At 48.3% G+C, this 18,647-nt stretch overlaps 1 long non-coding RNA gene across 1 annotated transcript; it reads left to right on the plus strand.

Annotated features, from left to right (window-relative positions):
• The first annotated feature begins 27 nt into the window (after window positions 1-27).
• On the plus strand, window positions 28-4,239 carry LOC149872232 (uncharacterized). The gene is made up of 3 exons (XR_016440598.1): window positions 28-171; window positions 2,211-4,015; window positions 4,106-4,239. It is a non-coding gene; the product is annotated as an uncharacterized LOC149872232 (long non-coding RNA).
• The last annotated feature ends 14,408 nt before the right edge of the window (window positions 4,240-18,647 follow it).

The following is an 18,647-nucleotide window of genomic DNA, read 5'->3' on the forward strand; positions in this document are numbered from 1 at the left end:
GGGGTGGCACAGGGGAGCTGGCAGTAGGGTTGTGTCAACCCTTCAGGATGGGCCTGGAGTCTGCAGGAATTAAGAAATGAACCCCTCCAGAGACTGGTGGGAGATCAACTACAGGGCTTTTTTTAAAATGTTGAATCCGATTTGTGCAGTAGTCCAGTGGGGTTTTAAAAGGTAACAGCGATGTGCATGTGCTTTCCTGACGCACCATAATCGGTAACTGATATCCACGAGCCCGTGGGCACATCCGCGTCATGGGCACAGTGGTGTTCCAGCAACCTCCTGCAATAGATGCAAACAAAGTTGGCAACCCTGCCTGGCAGGCATGTGCCCATGTAGCCTGGCAGAGGCAGCCCTCGCTGGAGGGCCAAGCATCCCAAAAACATAAGTCAGCCCCAGGCCAGGCCTGGCTGGGCCAGCAGCCTCACGCAAACCCGTGGGCATTGGTACCCGCTGCCCCCTTGGCCCATGCGGGAGGCCATGAGCTGGTGCCTCATGCACATGCGATCCCAGCTCCGCGCTGCCTTCGGTCTCACCCACCTACTGGGTGTGCGTGTGACCCAGGGTAGAGGCAGCATGGTGCACTGCTTAGGCTACCCCAGTGTCCGGAGAGGCTGTGCTCTCTCTGGGCGTGATCCTAGTTACTCCGGCCTAGGAGCATCCTGGCATTTCAGAAGCTGCTGCCTTCAAGGGCCACGACCAACCCATGCTGCCTCGAGAGCTCATGCCCAGCCGCAGGGCCTAAGGAAACTTTTGCACCATTTGGGAATTGACTGTAGGGTAGGATGAGCCACCCACATCCTACCCTACAGCTTTCATCTGCAGAGACAGCAGCCGCTTGCTCCTGCGGATCCCTGTGTTTTGGCAGGACTTCAGTTCAGGGCCCGTGGCCGCTTAGAGACAAATGGAGCTTAGCAAATTAGGGCTGCTATGCAAACTGAAGGAAGTGTTGTGAAATGTAGTCAGAGTATCAACATTGCACTGGTTTGAGCTGCATTATTTCTGTTCTGTTAAAATGGCCTGCTAGGAGCTGTTATCTCAGGGAACCACAGTTATTTGGTACCAGATGCACAGTTCCTCAGAAATATGCATTCACTCTGGACTAAATACAAACCTGCCTGGTGAGAGGGTGTGACTTCATAACGTGAACTGTCAGGGCTAGATGGATCATTGCATGATAAAAGCTGTCATCGCAGAGCAGTAAGGCCAGCTGATTTCAGATCTCTGTCAAAATCTTGCATGCAGGAAATGCTTGTCTCCAAAAGCTACAGCCAAACAGAGCCAGATGGAGCTTTGCAGACTGGTGACTGTCATTACCAGGGCCATAGTTACTCAGGTAATACATCAGCACCTGTTGTCTGTGAGGACTGTGTTACTAAGCCCTGAACTGTCATTTTCAGAGCTCAGTCAGTCAGGCCCCAGTGGTGGGAGTTTTCATATTAAGGGGCCAAGATCACAGCTGCTTAGGGTCAGATGAAGTGTTATATGACAGAAAGTCTCCAGGGATTATGGCCTGTTGGGGTCCAATGAGGTACTACTAGTATTAAGATTGGAAGCTCTTGTTTCTAGGGGGTTGTCCTCCTCAGGCATGATGTCTTTTCTAGGATACAGAATCTCTGTAAGCCATAGAGCTCAGGTCATGGTGTGACACAGTACTGGGGTATAAGTTCTCTTTACTTGGTTCCAAACATTGTGACTGTGTAAAGAGAGTCTGGCATGTCAGTTTTGCTCTGTTACATCCATGGGTTACTCAGACCAAGATGTACTAAAGGCTGATGCTTGTTGTTTTCATGCACTAGGTTCCAAACAAGGTGGGGGCTTGGTACATACTACGATGAAGGATGGACATGACAGACCTGTCATCTCCACAGGCTGTATTTTACTACCTGGTAGTCAAACTGAATGTCAGACTAAAACCTGTAGTGTAACCTGTACAGAAAGGCTACTGTGAAGCAAACCTCTTATGTCTAAAAAACAGCTGTACCTTTGTAATCCCTACCCCAGGCCCTTGGGAAAAATATCATCTTACTCAGAACATACAGTAATGTAAGAGTGGTGTTGTAGCCATTGTGGTATAGAAATTATATGAGAGTCAAGGATTGCTTAGGTTGCTATCTTTAATTAGATCAACTGCATGATTTCTTATCACCCTAAGAAAGACTTGCCTCTCACAGAATATATGGGTATTTTTTAGAATTTCTTCCTGGTTGCAGATAGATCATCTGGCAACTCATCAATACCACTACCACATCTGTCTGTACCATCCTCAGCAACACAACAAGCACAACTGGCTTCCTGGGGCTGCTTCTTTATTTGAAAGGAAAGTTTTGCATTTTCTGCTTACTATCATATCTTCAAAATTGATCAGAATAAGAGCTATGGAGGACAGTGGTTGAAAGATGCTCAAGTAATGGCTGAACCAGATGTAAAAGTGTACACATTCTGCACATGAAGGAGGATGCACTTTTTCTAAATTCTTGCGCTTCCCTCAGTGATCTGCCCTGGACCTTAGGAAAATTTTGGGTATGATTCTTACCTCGTTTTTGTTTGGGCCACTCCACTGATGTTGGTGAGGTTATATCAGGAGCTGTGGAAGGATAATCAGGCCCACCGCCTGTCAAGATCTGTTATCCCTTTCTTGTGCAGCAGTATAGGTGACTGAATCATAGCCACTTTTGATAGAGGGCGTACCTAGGAAACTGCAACTGGATGGAATTATAAAAACCAGTATCTGCCTAATGGAGATTCCAAAGTCTCCGGTCTCTTGGATTTGTCTTACACTAGGAGTGGCCAACCTCCAGTACACATACCACAAATGGCACAGACAGCCTCTGTATGTGGCACACAGCAGATGGGGGAGAGGATAGACAGCAGAACAGTGATAGTGCAGAAAGCAGAGCAGCAGATCAGGCAAAGATTACAAGGCAGAAAGTAGAGCAACAGATTGGGCAGGGAAAAGGGATCAGAATGGCACTTGGAAAGGATGCAGAGCTAATTCATGGCACTCCTGTCAACAAAGGTTGGCCCTCACTGTTCTACACCTGTGTATCTCCCTTAGTTTCAACAGCAATTCTTGATATATATTGGTGTGAGTGAAGCTTTACAAAAGGTAAAAAAAAAGATGGACAAAACATAGAATTGGATCAGCACTGAAAATTATACACGTGCTTTGCACATGCCGGACTAGCCCACACAGAATCATTATTGGGACTGCTGGTCAGCTGGCTGCTCCAGACATTGTTGAAAAATTGAAAAAAAAGAGACATTTGCATTTTTTAATAGCGCTGGGTTTTGATGCTAAGATCCGGAGGTTTGAAAAAAACTTCCCAGTGGAAAAATGACATCAGACAAATGTAAGTTTGACATTGTAGCTTAAGGTTGTCTGATTCTGTTACTCACGTAGACCAACTGTGTACTAAAAATAAAAGCGATTTGGCTAGGATGGATTCAGTGATCCATCTTGCTTGTTCTTTTTCCTGTTGCGTATTTTAGTGGAAAAATACAAACCCTCTTTTTTACACTGCTCTGATCTTACAAAATCTCTCCCATTTGGGACCCAATGTAAGCAAAAGGGTTCACAGGCATATGTTTTCTGGTGTAGTCCTAGATTTGCAAGACTGAAGATGTTAAGTCCAGATGGCCACTGAACAGGGTCTTTTAAATCCACTCCAACTTAAGCCTCCATTTTATTTTTCTGGCTGTTCTCCAGGTAACTTAGTAACTGGCAGAGAGAGAAATTCTGTTATAGAATTTTGATGGCAACAGGAAATAGCTGTGTCACCGTTTTATGGTTTCAGGAAAATCCACCCACAGGTCAGTTTTGGATTGAAAAGAATAAAGAAATGGGAAAGACTATGAACAGACTGAGATTGAAAATGTAGCTTCTAACCTCTCTACAATGGAAAAAGGAGAAGAGAAGGGTGTTGCAGACCTCTCTTCCACGACAGCTCCCACTAGACAGAACCAATTATATAATGTGACCTGTAAAGAAGAAATTGAGTTTGTGCCTCCTTATAAGGTATAAACAGAGCCCGAGGGACTTGCTCACTAGTTGGGGAAATGGCGGGATTCTTCTTAAATACTTATTGTTTTTACTGTTTTACATTAGGATGTCCATGGGAGACTATATGAACCACTGAAGAACCTAACAGAGTTATGCTGCTTAACTAGAGGTTTTACTTGCTTGTTTTGAGAGGGGAAGTTGCTGACTTGGAAGGAAAAAAAGTCTTTTTTAACGATTCAGTATCACTTATGTCTTTCAATTACAATTAAAGAAAACACCCGTTCTTTCTTCCAGCTAAAGCTTGTTTTTATAATTGAAAAAAATACCCCTCCATCACGCCTTTTTTCTATATAAAATAACATCAAGAGGGGGCAACATGTATCTCTTTCCTTCATAGGTCACCTTGAAAAGATTATTGAAAACATTTCTGCTGCTGCCATTCATCTTTTATGTCCTGGTCCTTCAAAGACTTAAAAATGTTCTCAATTTTACACAGTATGGAAGGTTTGCTATTGACTTCCATAGGGCCAGGGATTCACCTTGTCAATGTTTTAACCAGCCAACTGCATCAAGCTAAGTATGTGCCATAGGCGCTGACTTTAATTTTTGCGGGGGTGGGGGTTAAGACGATGGCTCCCAACCCCTAGCGTCATGGCTGGAGCAAAGCTTAGTGGGGCCAGTGGGGGCAGATGCAAGCTGCCCACTGCAGGCTCAGGGCTCCCCACTCCGCTGCCCTCCCCCTGGAAGCCCTACCCCAGCAGCGCTGCCATGGCGAGATGCCCCCTGCCCACCCAGCAGCAGCAGGGGGCAAAACTCTACCCCACTGCCCCCCACCCTACTGTTGGCAGGCAGGCAGGGGGTGCCTTGTCATGTCACATGTGGCCAGCACAGGGCTCCTGGGTGGGGGCAGGGAGGAGGGCAGCAGGGCAGGAAGCTCCAAGGCTACAGCGGGCAACCTGCATCCACCCCCACCTTGCACACAAATCCATGCCTCCTGCCCTGAGAGTGTGCACACCAGCAGGGAGCCATTACCCTGCCCCCTTGATGAGACGCCTGTGGCCCCGGCCCACTCCCTGCCCTGGCCCCAGGCCCCATGTACTGCGTGGGCTGAACAGCACCCCTAGGTCCAGCCCCTGACCCATTCTCTCCTTCATCATGGGGGCCTCAATCTGACTCCCCATGGATTTACCTGCCAGCAACTGGAAGAGCTGCTCTCCGCCACTGCCTGGGGCTGTATTCCTGGCAACGTGCATGTGTACACATGCACATGGCACCCCTTGCAGGCTAGAACTCTTCCAGCCTGCAAGGGGAAACCTGCCATTTCCCACAGCAAACAGAAAACCCAGATCCCTGCACAATGCTAGGAATCCAGGACAAATGCTGTCCTGGAGTCATGGAGCCCAGGACCAGGACATGATGTTCCCATTTCAGGACTGTCACACCCACTTAGGGACAGGTGGTCACTCTTCCCAAGGGGGGTTAGGGCTCTTGGACCCCCATGTCCTCAGCACCTATGGCATGTGCATAAGTCCTTGCAACTGGATTTGGCAGACTAGTAACATGCTAATTTCAGTCATGTATCAGTTTGCTGCAGCGTGAGCTTGGGGACAGCTCAAACTTAGGGAAACATGTAGCCTGTAATGAAAGGTAAAGGGTCACAATTGTGGAGTATATTGAAGAGCTAAGCAAGCATGTCCAAGGAAAACATGGTTGTTTATCTTGCACAGACCCCCTCTATACACAGGCAGTACAGTGTGCATTTAAATGCATAGACATGGGGTTGCAAAAGCCTGCACCCTTACCCAGAATATGCTTTTCTGAACATAACATAAGTGATAGCCATTAAGTAGCCCGGCACTGTCAGTGCTGTGCAGTTAGCAGCTACACTGACTATCTGCCACCATTTCCAAGTCTTATCATCTGTTTAGGGGCTCCTGTGAAAATGCTGGGAACCAGACAGTTTCAGCACTATTTTTGGAAGGCTCGATATGAGGAGCTAGGAGCCCTCAGATTGGCTAACTATGTCCCAATAGCAGGCATGACACTAACCACCTGAAGTGAACTTCAAGGTTCCTACGTGCAGTAGTTTCAGTGCTTCCCTTTTGCCATTTCTGGTGCCAGTTCTGAAGTTAAATGGAGTACAGCTAAGCAAAACAGATGGTGGAGCTGAAAGATGCCACATGCATAAATTGTTTATGCACAAACAAAGATGCAGACACCCAGTTTCTGTTATAAAGTAAGCTGGGGTGCCCAATCTGGCACGCATCACAAGTGGCACAGACAGCCTCTGTGTGTGGCACACAGAAGATCAGGGAGGGAGCAGGCAGCACAGCAGCAGAAAGGCACGGAGCAGAAAGCAGGGCAGCAGATCATACAGGAGAAGGGGATCAGAGTGGCACTTGGGAAGGTGAGGAGTGAATTTGTGGCTTCCCTCCCAAAAAGGTTGGCCCCCACTGAAGTAAGCAATAGGCAACAATAGGGACTGGCATTGTGTTATGCACTTAAGTGAGCTGTGCATTTGCCTGCTATGCACTTAAGCGGAGTGTATCCTCACATTCCCACTACTGCTCAAAGCTGTTCGGTTCTACATTTACCAGATGTGAAACCTGCTCTGTTCTCTTGTCTAGTCTAAAGTATTAGTTGTTCTAGGATGCTGGGGAGAATGGTTATTAATGCATTTTTACCACCATTCAATTTCCTGAAGGAGATAACTGCAGATGGAAACAGCACTGAATACATAACAATAAAAAAAACCCCTTGCCCCTGATTTTACTAGGAGCAATCTCAAGCACTCCTAGACCAAGCATTGCTTCAGGATTAAAAAAAAAGAGAGTGTGTTCCGAAGAAAGAATGTTTGCATTATGAAAAATGTTGCTGCAGTATACCCTTTTATTATAAAAAACATTCATTATTCTTCTGTGGCATGGTATTCTGGCTTTTTGCAAGATGTTTGATTACAAGAAAATGCAATCAAGGTATCACACTTGGTTCCATCATTTGAATGAGTTCCCCCACCCACTGTAGAGCATCCATACAGATAAACATGTAACACTAATAATAAGTTTAAATCAGAAAGAGCTTCCATGCTGGTTCTGAGGTATTATGCAAGTTCCATCTGCAGACGGGAAAACATAATTGTACTTCAGCCAAAAAGCTGAGAGAGACATTGTGTGAAAATCACTGCTACTTGTTCAATAACAGCCAACTGGCAAATGACCATCTATTGTTGCTTAAAGCACTTAAACTCATAATAAATTTACAGGAAACATTCAGAAATGAAGCAGTGGGACCTAACAGCTGATTTATTCAAGACACTGTGGGACAGCAAACAAAGTAACTCCCCATGTTTGGCTTCAAATGCTCCATGAAAACTGGTGGTTCCTAGCTTCAGACAGATCAGAAAACCCTCCAGAAATAATGTTGTTCATATATAGATACAGCTTGCCTCCTCCTTTTTACACCAACTGGATATTTTGTCAAGGGCTTCATTCTAATCTCAGTTGCATAAGTGTAAATCCAGAACTCCATTAAAGTCAATTTGGATTTCGATTGATGATTCTAAAAACGTAGCATAAGTGGCATCAGGGTTTGCGCTTCAGTCCAGTCCAATGGTGGTATAGATACTTTATAATACATACACATGATCAGACCTTAAGGGACACTGGCAACAAAGTCCATGCTTCTGTTCATATCACCACATAACTTTTATTTTTAGGGCTGTCAATTAATTGTGATTAACGGGTGCGATTAACACATTAATCATTGTCAAGTTAATTTTTTTAACATGTTAATTGTGCGCATGGTTTTGGAGCCCACACCTGGGCTCTGCTCTGCCACCTCCAGGCCATCCCGCGGGGCAGTGGTTACAGCACAGAAGACCGCAGGGCTGTCCAGGCATGGGCTCTGGGCAGCTGCAATAGGGGAAAGAAGGACACACACAGACACAGACACGCAGCTGCAGCCTACAGGTGGCCAGGAACGCAGCCTGGCAGCGTGTGGAGCAGCACCCAGTGGGCAAGTCTATGAAGGGGACGGGGAAGCAGCATGGGGGAAGAAAGGGGTGTGGGTGGGGGAGCAAATTGAGGCCCCACAATGAGAGAGGGAGTGGGGCAGGGGCTGGGGTGAATGGGGCCCGGGGCCAAGGCGGATCATGGATGGAACCATGGGCGGCTTGTCCAGGGGCACAGTGGGGCTCCCATTGCTGCATGCGCCCTGGGGGAGGCATGGAGGGCATGTGCCCCCCGGATTTGCTGTGCCTCCTGCTGCTGGGCAGGCAGGGGATGTGGTGCAATCAGTGCACAGTTCCCAGGGCACTGGCAATGGCAGTGGGGAGCAGAGCCTCATCCCACAGAGGCAGCTTGCCTCTGCCTTCCACACAAATCCAGGGCGTACATGGCCCCCATGCCTCCCCCAGGGTGCACGCAGCTGTGGGAGCTCCCCAACTCTCCTTGACAAGCCAGCTGTGGCTTTATCCCATGACCCGCTCCAACCCTGGGACCCCATTCACCCCAGCCCGTCTCTGTCCCACTCCCTCCCTCACCGTGGAGGCCTCGATCTGCGCCCCCTGCCCCTTCCCCCCTCATGCCCTTTCCCCTCACAGACTTACCTGCTGGGTGGTATCTGTGTGTGTGTCTGTCCCTGTGTCTGCCCCTCACTCTCAAGCTGCAGCCCCCCAGCCCTGCTGCTGCCCCTCACTCCTGACCCACAATACCCCACATCCTGCCAGAGTATGTGGGAACCCCCCTCTCTGGGCTCCAACCCCCCCAACACACCCACAACCCCCCACACTTTCACAAATTTTCCCCCACCCCCAACCATGAAGAACCTGTATAATTCTGCATACCTTTTAGTTTTTCTGAGCATAATTTTGAGGTTTTAGCTGTGCAATTAAAATTGTGTTTAATTGCAACTAATTTTTTTAATTGCACAACTAACCACGATCAGTTTTTTTTAATCATTTGGCTTAAAAAATGACTTTATAACTGTTATATCCTACTTACTTTATATCCCTTTTTGTCGTTTTTTTATAACCATTAACTCAAAGAGTCATATGAAGGTTCTACACATTTTTACATGGCTTGCAATTGAGGAAATTAATTATGCATTTGTTATTTGGCACGTGATCTTCATAGAAGAGATGAGATGAGATGAAAGATTGGAACAAGTTAATCCATTGTGCGAGTGAGAACAGTTTCTATCACAGTGAATGGTGGTCGTACTCACTCATGCCAGAGGTGAAGTTGTCTCATGATGGTTGTTTTTATTCATTTCTTTTTTATCAGTATGCCATTTTTAGTGGAGAAAGATGTGCAGGGATTAAGGCATAAGCACTCCTTGATGTATGAAAAGGCTCCTCTGCACACCAGGGAGAACCAGGGAGGGTCAGAAAGGTCCTTTGGAAGATCAGATCACAAGCAAGAACTGGCAGTTGGGGTGCACAAGTCAGGAATAAGCTTGCACTAGGTGCCCCTGCTCTGAAGTGTTTGTTTAATAAAGGAAAACAAATGGGGAACTGGGGCGGAGGTGGCTGACATTCTTGTTTGTGAAGATGTTACAAGTTTGTGAATTGCTGGGGTGGTGGGGGGAGGTTGGGAACATCTCAGAGCAAGCTGATGGTGTTGGAAGTGCTCTTGATGCAAAATTGAGTACTTGGGGAAATGCCTGGATGGCCCGGAAAGCCTGCAGTAGTCACTTGTATCTGAGAACAGAGATTAGACTTGAACTGACCTGGTTCTTCTGCCATGAAAGTTAGTGGGGCATATCCTCAGCTAATGTAAATTGTCATAGCTAGCTGCTGCACTGAAGTCCATCTATCCCTGAGAGTACTGTTATTAACTTCACTGGGAGCAGAGTGAGACCTAAATTTAACTTCACAATGGCCAGCAGATCCAGGCTGCTCATACATGCCACGGGGGTTTAATTTAGTTTAGTTCTCTCTAAATTGAAATGGTGGGTTTTAAAAAACCCACCATTTCCACTTAGGGAGAATTAAACCAAACTAAACCCCTGTTGTGTGTACACAAGGGTGGGGGTTCGTTCCTTACCTGCCTCTCCGGCAGGCTCTAGGAGAAAAAAAAAAGAAAAAGTTCAGTGTCCTCGCTGCTTTTTTTTCCCTTCAGTTAAGCCTGCCTGCACAGGCTGCCGCCAGGTCGCACAGCACCAGGAAAAGGAGGTGGGGACAGGGCAGGCGCCACTGGAAGCCTGTCAAGCCCCAAGCACATCGCTTCCAGTGCCCCATGCACTGTTGCATTTTGTTATGTAGCAAACTGAAACACTTGGAGGTGTTTTATCTTGCTATGTTCCAAAGTCATTTAAAGTGGAATATGCCGCTGAGTGTGCAAACAGCAACACCATTAAAGCGGTGCAAAAGGACATTTAAGCTGTTGTAAAGGCCAATTTTGTTTAAAGGCACGGACAAAGGTCCTCAGAGGACAGGTCATTTTAAAGCAGCCCTGTTTGTTCCAATTTGTCTCACTCATGCTACTCAGTGATTTGTCCTTGTGGATGCAAATACGTACTTTGTGTCAGTGCACATTAAGTCAGAGTACTGTGGCCATTTCAATTTTTCCTCTAGTCATGTAGCCTATGGTAGCCTCAGGCACTATTGGCTAGCTCATGATAGCATGATTAAAATGCAAATCCATGTCCTTAATTTACATGCATCCTTGCTCTGAACTGAAGCAAAATAGCACAGCCACTTTCGGCTTCGGAGCTGGTGTTACCAGGCAGGCCTTGGGTTCTTGGACCATGACCCACACTTCCATACAGAAGACATGCTCGGGCGGGACAGGCTTCATCTCTCTCCAGAAGGTAAACACATTTTTTCTTCCAGGCTGGCTGATCTTGTACAGTGAGCTTTAAACTAGGTTTGCTAAGGGACAGGGACACAGAGGAACACGAGGACACTTCGCCATCAAGCCAACTGATGCGCATAGGTTGTACCCAGGTAAGTGACAGGGGCCAGGGCAGACTTTGGAACAAGGGGGCAGCATGGGCACCTACAGAAGGCCTCAAATGCCTCTACACAAATGCTCGAAGCATGGGGAATAAGCAGGAGGAACTCGCCCTCCTGCAAGCTAGCAAAACCCCACACCTAGTGGGGCTCACAGAAACCGGGTGGGATTCTGCCTATGACTGGGCAGTGAACATCCAGGGATACAGGCTGTACAGGTGAGACAGAGCAGGGAAAAGAGTTGGGGGTGTAGCGCTATACCTCACAGAGCAATACACATCAATGATCAGGATAGGGTCAGAGGACAGGCAAACTGAGGCGCTCTGGGTAAGAATGCAATGGGGGCATGGGGAAAGGGACTTGATAGTGGGCGTCTCTACTTCAGACCACCTCACCAGGGGGACGAGCTGGACCTGGAATTCTCAGGTCAGCTCACGGAGGCTGTAAAAGTCAAGGGATGTGGCTGTCATGGGGTGAGCTAAATTACGCAGACATCTGCTGGGAGGAGCAGTCAGCCAGGTCTGACTGCTTACGTAGGTTCCTAGCCGAGATACAAGACCTCCACCTAACCCAGGAGGTGCGTACTGCCATCAGGGGAAATGCCTTGCTGGACCTGGTCCTTGCTACAAGCGATGACCTGGTGAGGGGTCTGCCGGTACTCAACCACCTGGGCAACAGTGATCATCGCCTGCTGGAATTTACTATCCAGCAGCAGGTGGTGAAAGCATGCAGCAAGGCAGAGGTCCTCGGCTTCAGGAGGGCTGATTTCTGTAAGTTTAGGTTAGTAGGAGGGCCATTGGGGTCTTGAAGCTTCAGTGAGATGGGAGTCCAAGACAGGTGGTTGTTCCTCAAGAAGACAATCCTCTGAGCTCAAAGGGAGTCAGTCCTAATGCGCACCAAGGGAGGCAGGAGTGCTAAGAAGCCACCATGGCTCAACTAAGGCATCCAGGGACGCCTGAGGGCAAAAAAGGAGGCATACATACAGTGGAAGCAAGGGGCTATCACCAAGGAGGATTACACCTCCCTTGCTCGGGACTGCAGGGAGGCTGTTAGGAAGGTCAAGGCTGAGATGGAGCTAGGGCTAGCGACCAGAATTAAGGATAATAAAAAGTCCTTTTTCAAATACATAGGAAGTAAGAAGGCGGCATCCTGTGGGGCCCCTACAGGATGGGGTTGGCAATCTGGTGATTGCAGCAAATGAAAAAGCTGACCTCTTTAATGAATTTGTTGCCTCCATATTTCTGAACAGGGATGGGACATTTCCCCCACTAGAACTGCAGACAGACCCAGGGGTTGCACCGACATGCCCAGGGTCAGGGATGATCTAGGTATGGAACTTCTGGAGGGGCTGGACGTGTTTAAATCAGTAGGTCCAGATGCTCTTCATGCAAGGGTGCTGAGGGAATTGGCAGGGGTCATAGCGGGGCCCCTGGCACAGCTCTATGAATACTCGTGAAGCACTGGCCAGGTACAGAGGATTGGCAAAGGGCCAGTGTGGTCCCCATTTACAAAGAGAGAAAGAAGGACCCTGGCAATTTTAGGCCAGTCAGTCTTACCTCGATCCTTGGGAAGACCTTTGAGAAAATTATCAAAGAGCAAATCTGCAAGGGCCCAGCAGGGGAGGTAATGCTCAGGGGCAACCAACATGGGTTCATTGAGGGCAGGTCCTCCCTGACTAACCTGGTTGCTTTTTATGATCAGGTCACAAAGTCCCTGGATGAGGGTGTCGGGGTGGATGCCATCTTCCTGGACTTTAAGAAGGCCTTTGACATGGATTCCCACCGCATTCTCTTAAAAAAAACTAGGTGACTGCAGCACTGATGCCTACACAGTCAGATGGGTGGCAAATTGGCTAGATGGTTGCACCCAGAGAGTCATGGTGGATGGGTCATTTTCAACCTGGAGGGATGTGGATAGTGGAGTTCCCCAGGGCTCGGTCTTGGGGCCTGTACTGTTCAACATCTTTATCAGCAATCTGGATGTGGGTGTGGAATGCACGGTGCCCATATTCACTGATGACACCAAGTTGTGGGGTGAGGTGGGCACGCTGGAGGGGAGGGACATAATCCAGCTAAATCTAGACAGGTTATAGGAGGTGGGCAGATGAGAATAGGATGGAATTCAATGCAGACAAGTACAAGGTACTGCATCTACGGAGAAGGAACCAGCAACATACCGATAGGCTGGGAAACACCCTTCTTGTCAACATGGTGGCAGAAAGGGATCTTGGAGTCATTGTTGATTCCAGGATGAACATGAACCACCAATGCGAGGAAGCAGGCAGTAAGGCTACCTGCACTTTGTCGTGCATCTACAGATGCATCACAAGCAGGTCCAGGGAGGTGATCCTTTCCCTCTATGCGGTATTGGTCAAGCAGCTGGCTTGGGGCTCAAGTAGTTATAAAGCCTGTAGCAGACGGCGTGTGTGCAAAGCACAGAGCACACAGGGCTGGAGAGCCCAGTGCTAGAGGGGAGCAGCCATACAGGGGCTGGAGAGCCTAGGCCTGACACTGTGGGCCTAGGCTAGAAGGCCTAGCCAGATTAAAGGGGCAGAGGCTGAGTAGGCCGACGCCCCAGCAGAGTGGACATCTGTGTAACAGCCAGGAGGCCTGGGTGATGCTATAGGGAAGGCTTGGAGCCACACATTTAGCCCATAAGGCTTAAGGCATCCCATGAGGCACCATCTTGGAAAACCCCCAAAAACAAGTGTGTTCTAGTGGGGTTCAGCAGGACCGAGACCATGCAAAGGCTTGTGGGCAGCCTCTCTACTCGTTACTTTACCAACAAGGCATGGCAGGAAAGATCAGAAGGTGCCCATGGGGTAGAGCTGGCACACTCTCACAGAACCCCAGGGGCATCATGACCGCCTCGGGGAGCCCGACCCATGACATCAATCATAGCCCTATCTGGCCTTGTGATCTTCTAGCCCTAGTTGTGCCTTACAGGCACTAGTCATGGCCTCCAGCCTCCCTTATACCTACATCCATGCTTCTCTGGTATTACTCTGTTCCATTAACTGGGACCTCTGGCCCTATACTGGATTCAGCTCATCATGTCCCTGCCCATTACAGGTCTCAGCTCTGGGCCCCTGGCCCTTGAAAGTCTCAAAGCCCAGAGTGCTTCCCATGCACTCCCTGTGGCCTCCAATCCACTTCATAGGCACAACCCAAACCTCTGCTTACAAGAATCAACCTAACGTAAGAGAAATCACTTTAGCAACCCAGGGCCTTTTTTTTTTGAGCTCTCTTCCTCTCCAGGGATCAGGGTCAGACTCATCCCACTAGTCCTGGGCTAGGACGCATGGGGGGTGCACACAGATGCATGCGCATCCCCCTGAGATTGGCAGTGCACCCCCCCCATAAAAAGTGCTGCTGATGCATCTGGCGGCACCTGTGGGTGGTCTTCACTTGCCACCCCTCTGCCCTTGACACTAACACTGCTGCAGCTGCCTGCAGGAGCTCCCAGCTTGGTCCACCCCTGCTGCCAACACCACTGTGGCTGCCTGTGGGAGCTCCCCACTTGTCGGTGTCACATCACTGCTGCTACCACTGCCACCGCCACCTGCGGGTGGTTGCTGTGCCTCCCCAGCCTCCGAGGACACGTGTTGTTCATGCCCCTGACTCCTCCCGTTTCTAGTCATCTGATTTGGCTTGCTGCATTCCAAGACTGGGTGCTTCTAATTAGCCTAATAGCTTAGCACCCTGCTGCCTGCAGTTTGAAGACTAGGCCCTGTAGCCCTTTAATTATGCTACATGTCTTGGATAAGTTGTGCCTGCCCTACTGTCTATTTCTGTAGAAAGCCATGGGGCTTCTGCTGACTGCCTTCTCCCAGTGCACTACTGAAGTTAAAGGGGTTAGGGGACCTTGTCACACCATTCCAATTGCAGGGAGCACAGGGGAGGGATATACATTTGAGTGAAATCTAAGTGTATAAAACTATTCTAAAGTACAAGGTCAACATTTTCCTAGGTGTCTCCAGTAATAACCCTAGAAAAGAAGATTTATGGAAGACGACTAGAACAGGGGCAGGCAATTATTTCAGGTGGAGGGCTGCTTACCAAGTTTTGGCAAGCTGTCAAGGACCACATTGGTAGCTCTGCACCTTGACAGTTGCCCTGCCCCTGCACACCATCTTATGGACAGAAGTCCCACCCCCTAAGCCCTGATCTTTGCCACCAGACGTCCCTCTCCTTGCCCCCGGAAGTACTACCTTCAGCCATCTCAGAACCAGAAAAATACCAAATTATAGTCTAAAAAGCAAACATCTACAACATTCATTAATTTGATTTCAGAAAATATTTTTGTCCTGATTTACATGTGTTTATGTAGAGTACATAGAGGTCATTGTATATAATAGCTTAAAATGAAGTCTTACTCTTGTATATTGTGGGGGGAGGGTATGTTGGATGTGGGGGAGGGTGCATCTCTGTGGGGGAGTGGATAGGTGTGGGGATGTGGGGTGAAGGAGCATGTGGGTATATGTGTGGATATGGGGCGTGGGTGGGTATGGGATTTGTGTTGGGGGATGTGTGTGGGGAAGCTTGGCTGGGGTATGTGAGGGGGTGGGGGTCTGTGTATGGCACTGCAAGGTGAGGTGTGGGTGCATGTGTATGGTGGGGCATGCGTATGGGATTCACCCTTTGAACATGCATACGCATGCTGCCTCCCTGTACACACACACACACACACACACACACACACACACACACACGAAGGCAGGGAAATGGCTGGGGGTGAGGCAGGGTTTGGCTGGGCTGCTGGCAGCTCCCTCTGGGTCCTACTACCTTTGGCTCCTGTCACCTTTGACAGGCAGTCAGGAGCAGATAAATATTAATTTTCTAAATTTTATAGGGGCCCTGTAGACTGAATAGAACAGCCTGGCAGGCCAGACTCAGCCTGCAGGACACATTTTACCCACCCCTGGACTAGAGGGAATGACATTAATCAGTTTTACCACATGAGGAGCACCATGTTTCTTTAGAGGTACATTTGTGATCCTATATGGGCATCCAGAGATGGAGTTACTGTCAGGGTGACCCTATACTTATTGACCGTAAATGCAAAACAAACATTTGGAATATTCCTAATCTATTTTTGCCTATGGAGACATGACTGTGATTTGAACCACCATCTTGTAAGGGTGATGGCAAAAGAGAGACTTGGTACAATGAAGAATTGAACATCACATATATGCCACTGATTTTAGACAGAAACTTTTGGGAATCAAAAAAATATAGACAGGACACATCTATACATGCAATTAATACTATTTAGGTTTACTGTGCAGTAATTTACTGCACTGTAAACTGGACCTGGCCAGACATCTACACGTGCAGCTACTTGGGAGCAGATTTGCTCCTTATGGGAGTAGCCTGCTCTAGGCCTCCTCTGGCCCTGCTCTGCCCTGCTACAGCAGCTAGGGGGAGCTGGAGGTGCAGCGGCGCCTCCAGCGGCCAGGGCCCCCTGTCCCAGCACCCACCCTGGGTCCCCTGCCACCCAGCTCCCTATCTCCCCCACCTTTTTCCCCTTTTCTAGGAACGCATGGCACTTGGCAGCACTGGTGGTGGGAGTCAATGGTGGCAGGAGGCATAAAAGAGGGGGCCGATTTGAAACAAGTGAAATGCTGGACCAAGGGTAGCTGCCATGTAACTCTGGGTATAGATAAAGGAGAGATGGGTTGAAAGCAGTTGAGGATGGAAACACAGCAAATTCTGCATGCCTCCCAAGTCAGAGTCAGACTCGCATTCAGGAACATGATAAAGACAAAAGATAGTCCAAGAGTCGATGCAAAGAGAAGAGGGAGCAGCATTGTATTGACAATGACCACAATGATTTCCTTTTTACAAGGGAATCAAAGCTTGAAGTAAGGATTTTGCCTGCAAACCAGTCTGATCCAGAACAATGGAAAGCATTTAGTAACACAAGCAATGCACTGATGTCAAGTTGGAGGGAGCTTTCATGCACATTTCAATGGTGAGGTGGGAAAAGGCAAGCATCAAATGGCCTTTCCCCAGAGAACTGAGCCATTTGTGAAAGCACGAAATGTTGGAGAGATACAAGAGGCAACCAGAATGTTCAGAGACAATACCGGCCCAGGCGCTGGCCGTGCTCCTGCTGAATTATTTAGAACAGGAAAAAGCAAGTGAGGCCAAAGCTCTTATCAAAGCCTGAAAAAACTGCAAAGGAACTGATACCATAGGTCCAAACCAGAGACAAAATGGAGTACAAGAGTGACTGTGGCATCTCCTTCCTCTTTAAGGGCCATAAAGTTAGAATTCAGGGTCAGGCCTGTCTTTCTAATGGTCAAAAACCCTGGGGAGCAAGACCAATAGGCAGCAACAGATACCAAGTCAAGAACAGAGAACAAGTTATTGCAGCCAGACCCTGCTCTAGGAGCCAGAAGTCAGGAAGTCCAATGTAGAAGCCAGGCACAAAAAAGCAGGAGGCTGGGCTGGAGTCACTAGAAGCCAGGAGTCAAGAGCTGAAATGAGGAGCCAGGAACTGAGAACCAGATAAACCCAGGAGCCATGGTGGAAGCAAGGAGACGGGGCGTGAAAGCAGTCAGAGACAGTGGGCGGGACAGCTGCAGGCCTGTGAAGCACTGAGCTGTCAAAGTTCAACCAGGCATCCTGGACTTCTCTTCAGAGTTCAACTACCTGCAGCCAACACGACAATGAGATGCAGCTGGACCTGATCAGGAGACAGGGAGATCCTGACAGATCAGGCCTAACACCTAAGGAGCCATCTTTGAAGCTTTTGTATACATTTACCTGTCGCACAGGCGAGGAGATTATCTTGCTGTTTTGGAATGAAAGAACCAGAGCCCATTTCCTTGCTTATAGCTCCAAAGCTCTCTGGCACCCACAAGCAAAAACCCACTTTAACCTTCTCCCAGGATGACACATACAATGTTTTGGCTGGCTTGAAATGTCCTCATCTGTGTATGCTTGCACACGGTCTCTGCTGCTCCCCCAGCCTACCTATCATCCACCTACACGTACTCCTTCCCACACAATAGCCAAAGTCCATCTGCCTAGCATTCAAATTCCCAAGCAGCCTTCCATTTGCCTTTCTGTTGGACAGACGCATGACCTAGTCTTACAGCTGTATTAAAAGGAAGAGCAATGAGTAAACCTCCCAGTATCAACAAGGCTTAACCCAAACTACAGTGGTATTTATGCAAATATAGAGTTCATTTCACCCTGTAATATTCCTATCCTGCATGGGTCTCATATGGCTTAGCAAGTGTACTTGCTCACTGTAACTTGTCCTTTCAGAAAAAGTATGTATTTTTTCCTATTTCCTGCAGCCACAAACTCACCTGGTGATCTCAGAAATGTTCTGCTTAGGCCTCCCAAATGTATGGGGGGTGAGAAGGGGATGCATTGTGTGACTGTGCTAGTCCCTCATTCATGCGTCTTCCTGATTTACTCTTTACATTAGTCATCTGCATGACAGCACAGTTCTTGTTCCTTGGCTTAGGGCCAGATTCTGATGCCCTTTGTCACTGCAAGTGCCTCACTGTACAAATATCCCTTGGACTCTCTAAGATCCTGGGGTTTGTTTGCAGAGCAGGCCATTGCAAAACCATTTATTTGCTTGTATGTGGAATGTACTTGATATGAGGACAAACAACACAATGCAATTTCTCCAACAGAGCTGGGCTATATACAGTTTCTCACTCTGTATTTGATT

The sequence above is a fragment of the Crocodylus siamensis genome, chromosome 2, assembly GCF_052110815.1.
Source record: "Crocodylus siamensis isolate JL-2025a chromosome 2, ASM5211081v1, whole genome shotgun sequence".
In the NCBI taxonomy this organism is placed as follows: Eukaryota; Metazoa; Chordata; order Crocodylia; family Crocodylidae; genus Crocodylus; species Crocodylus siamensis.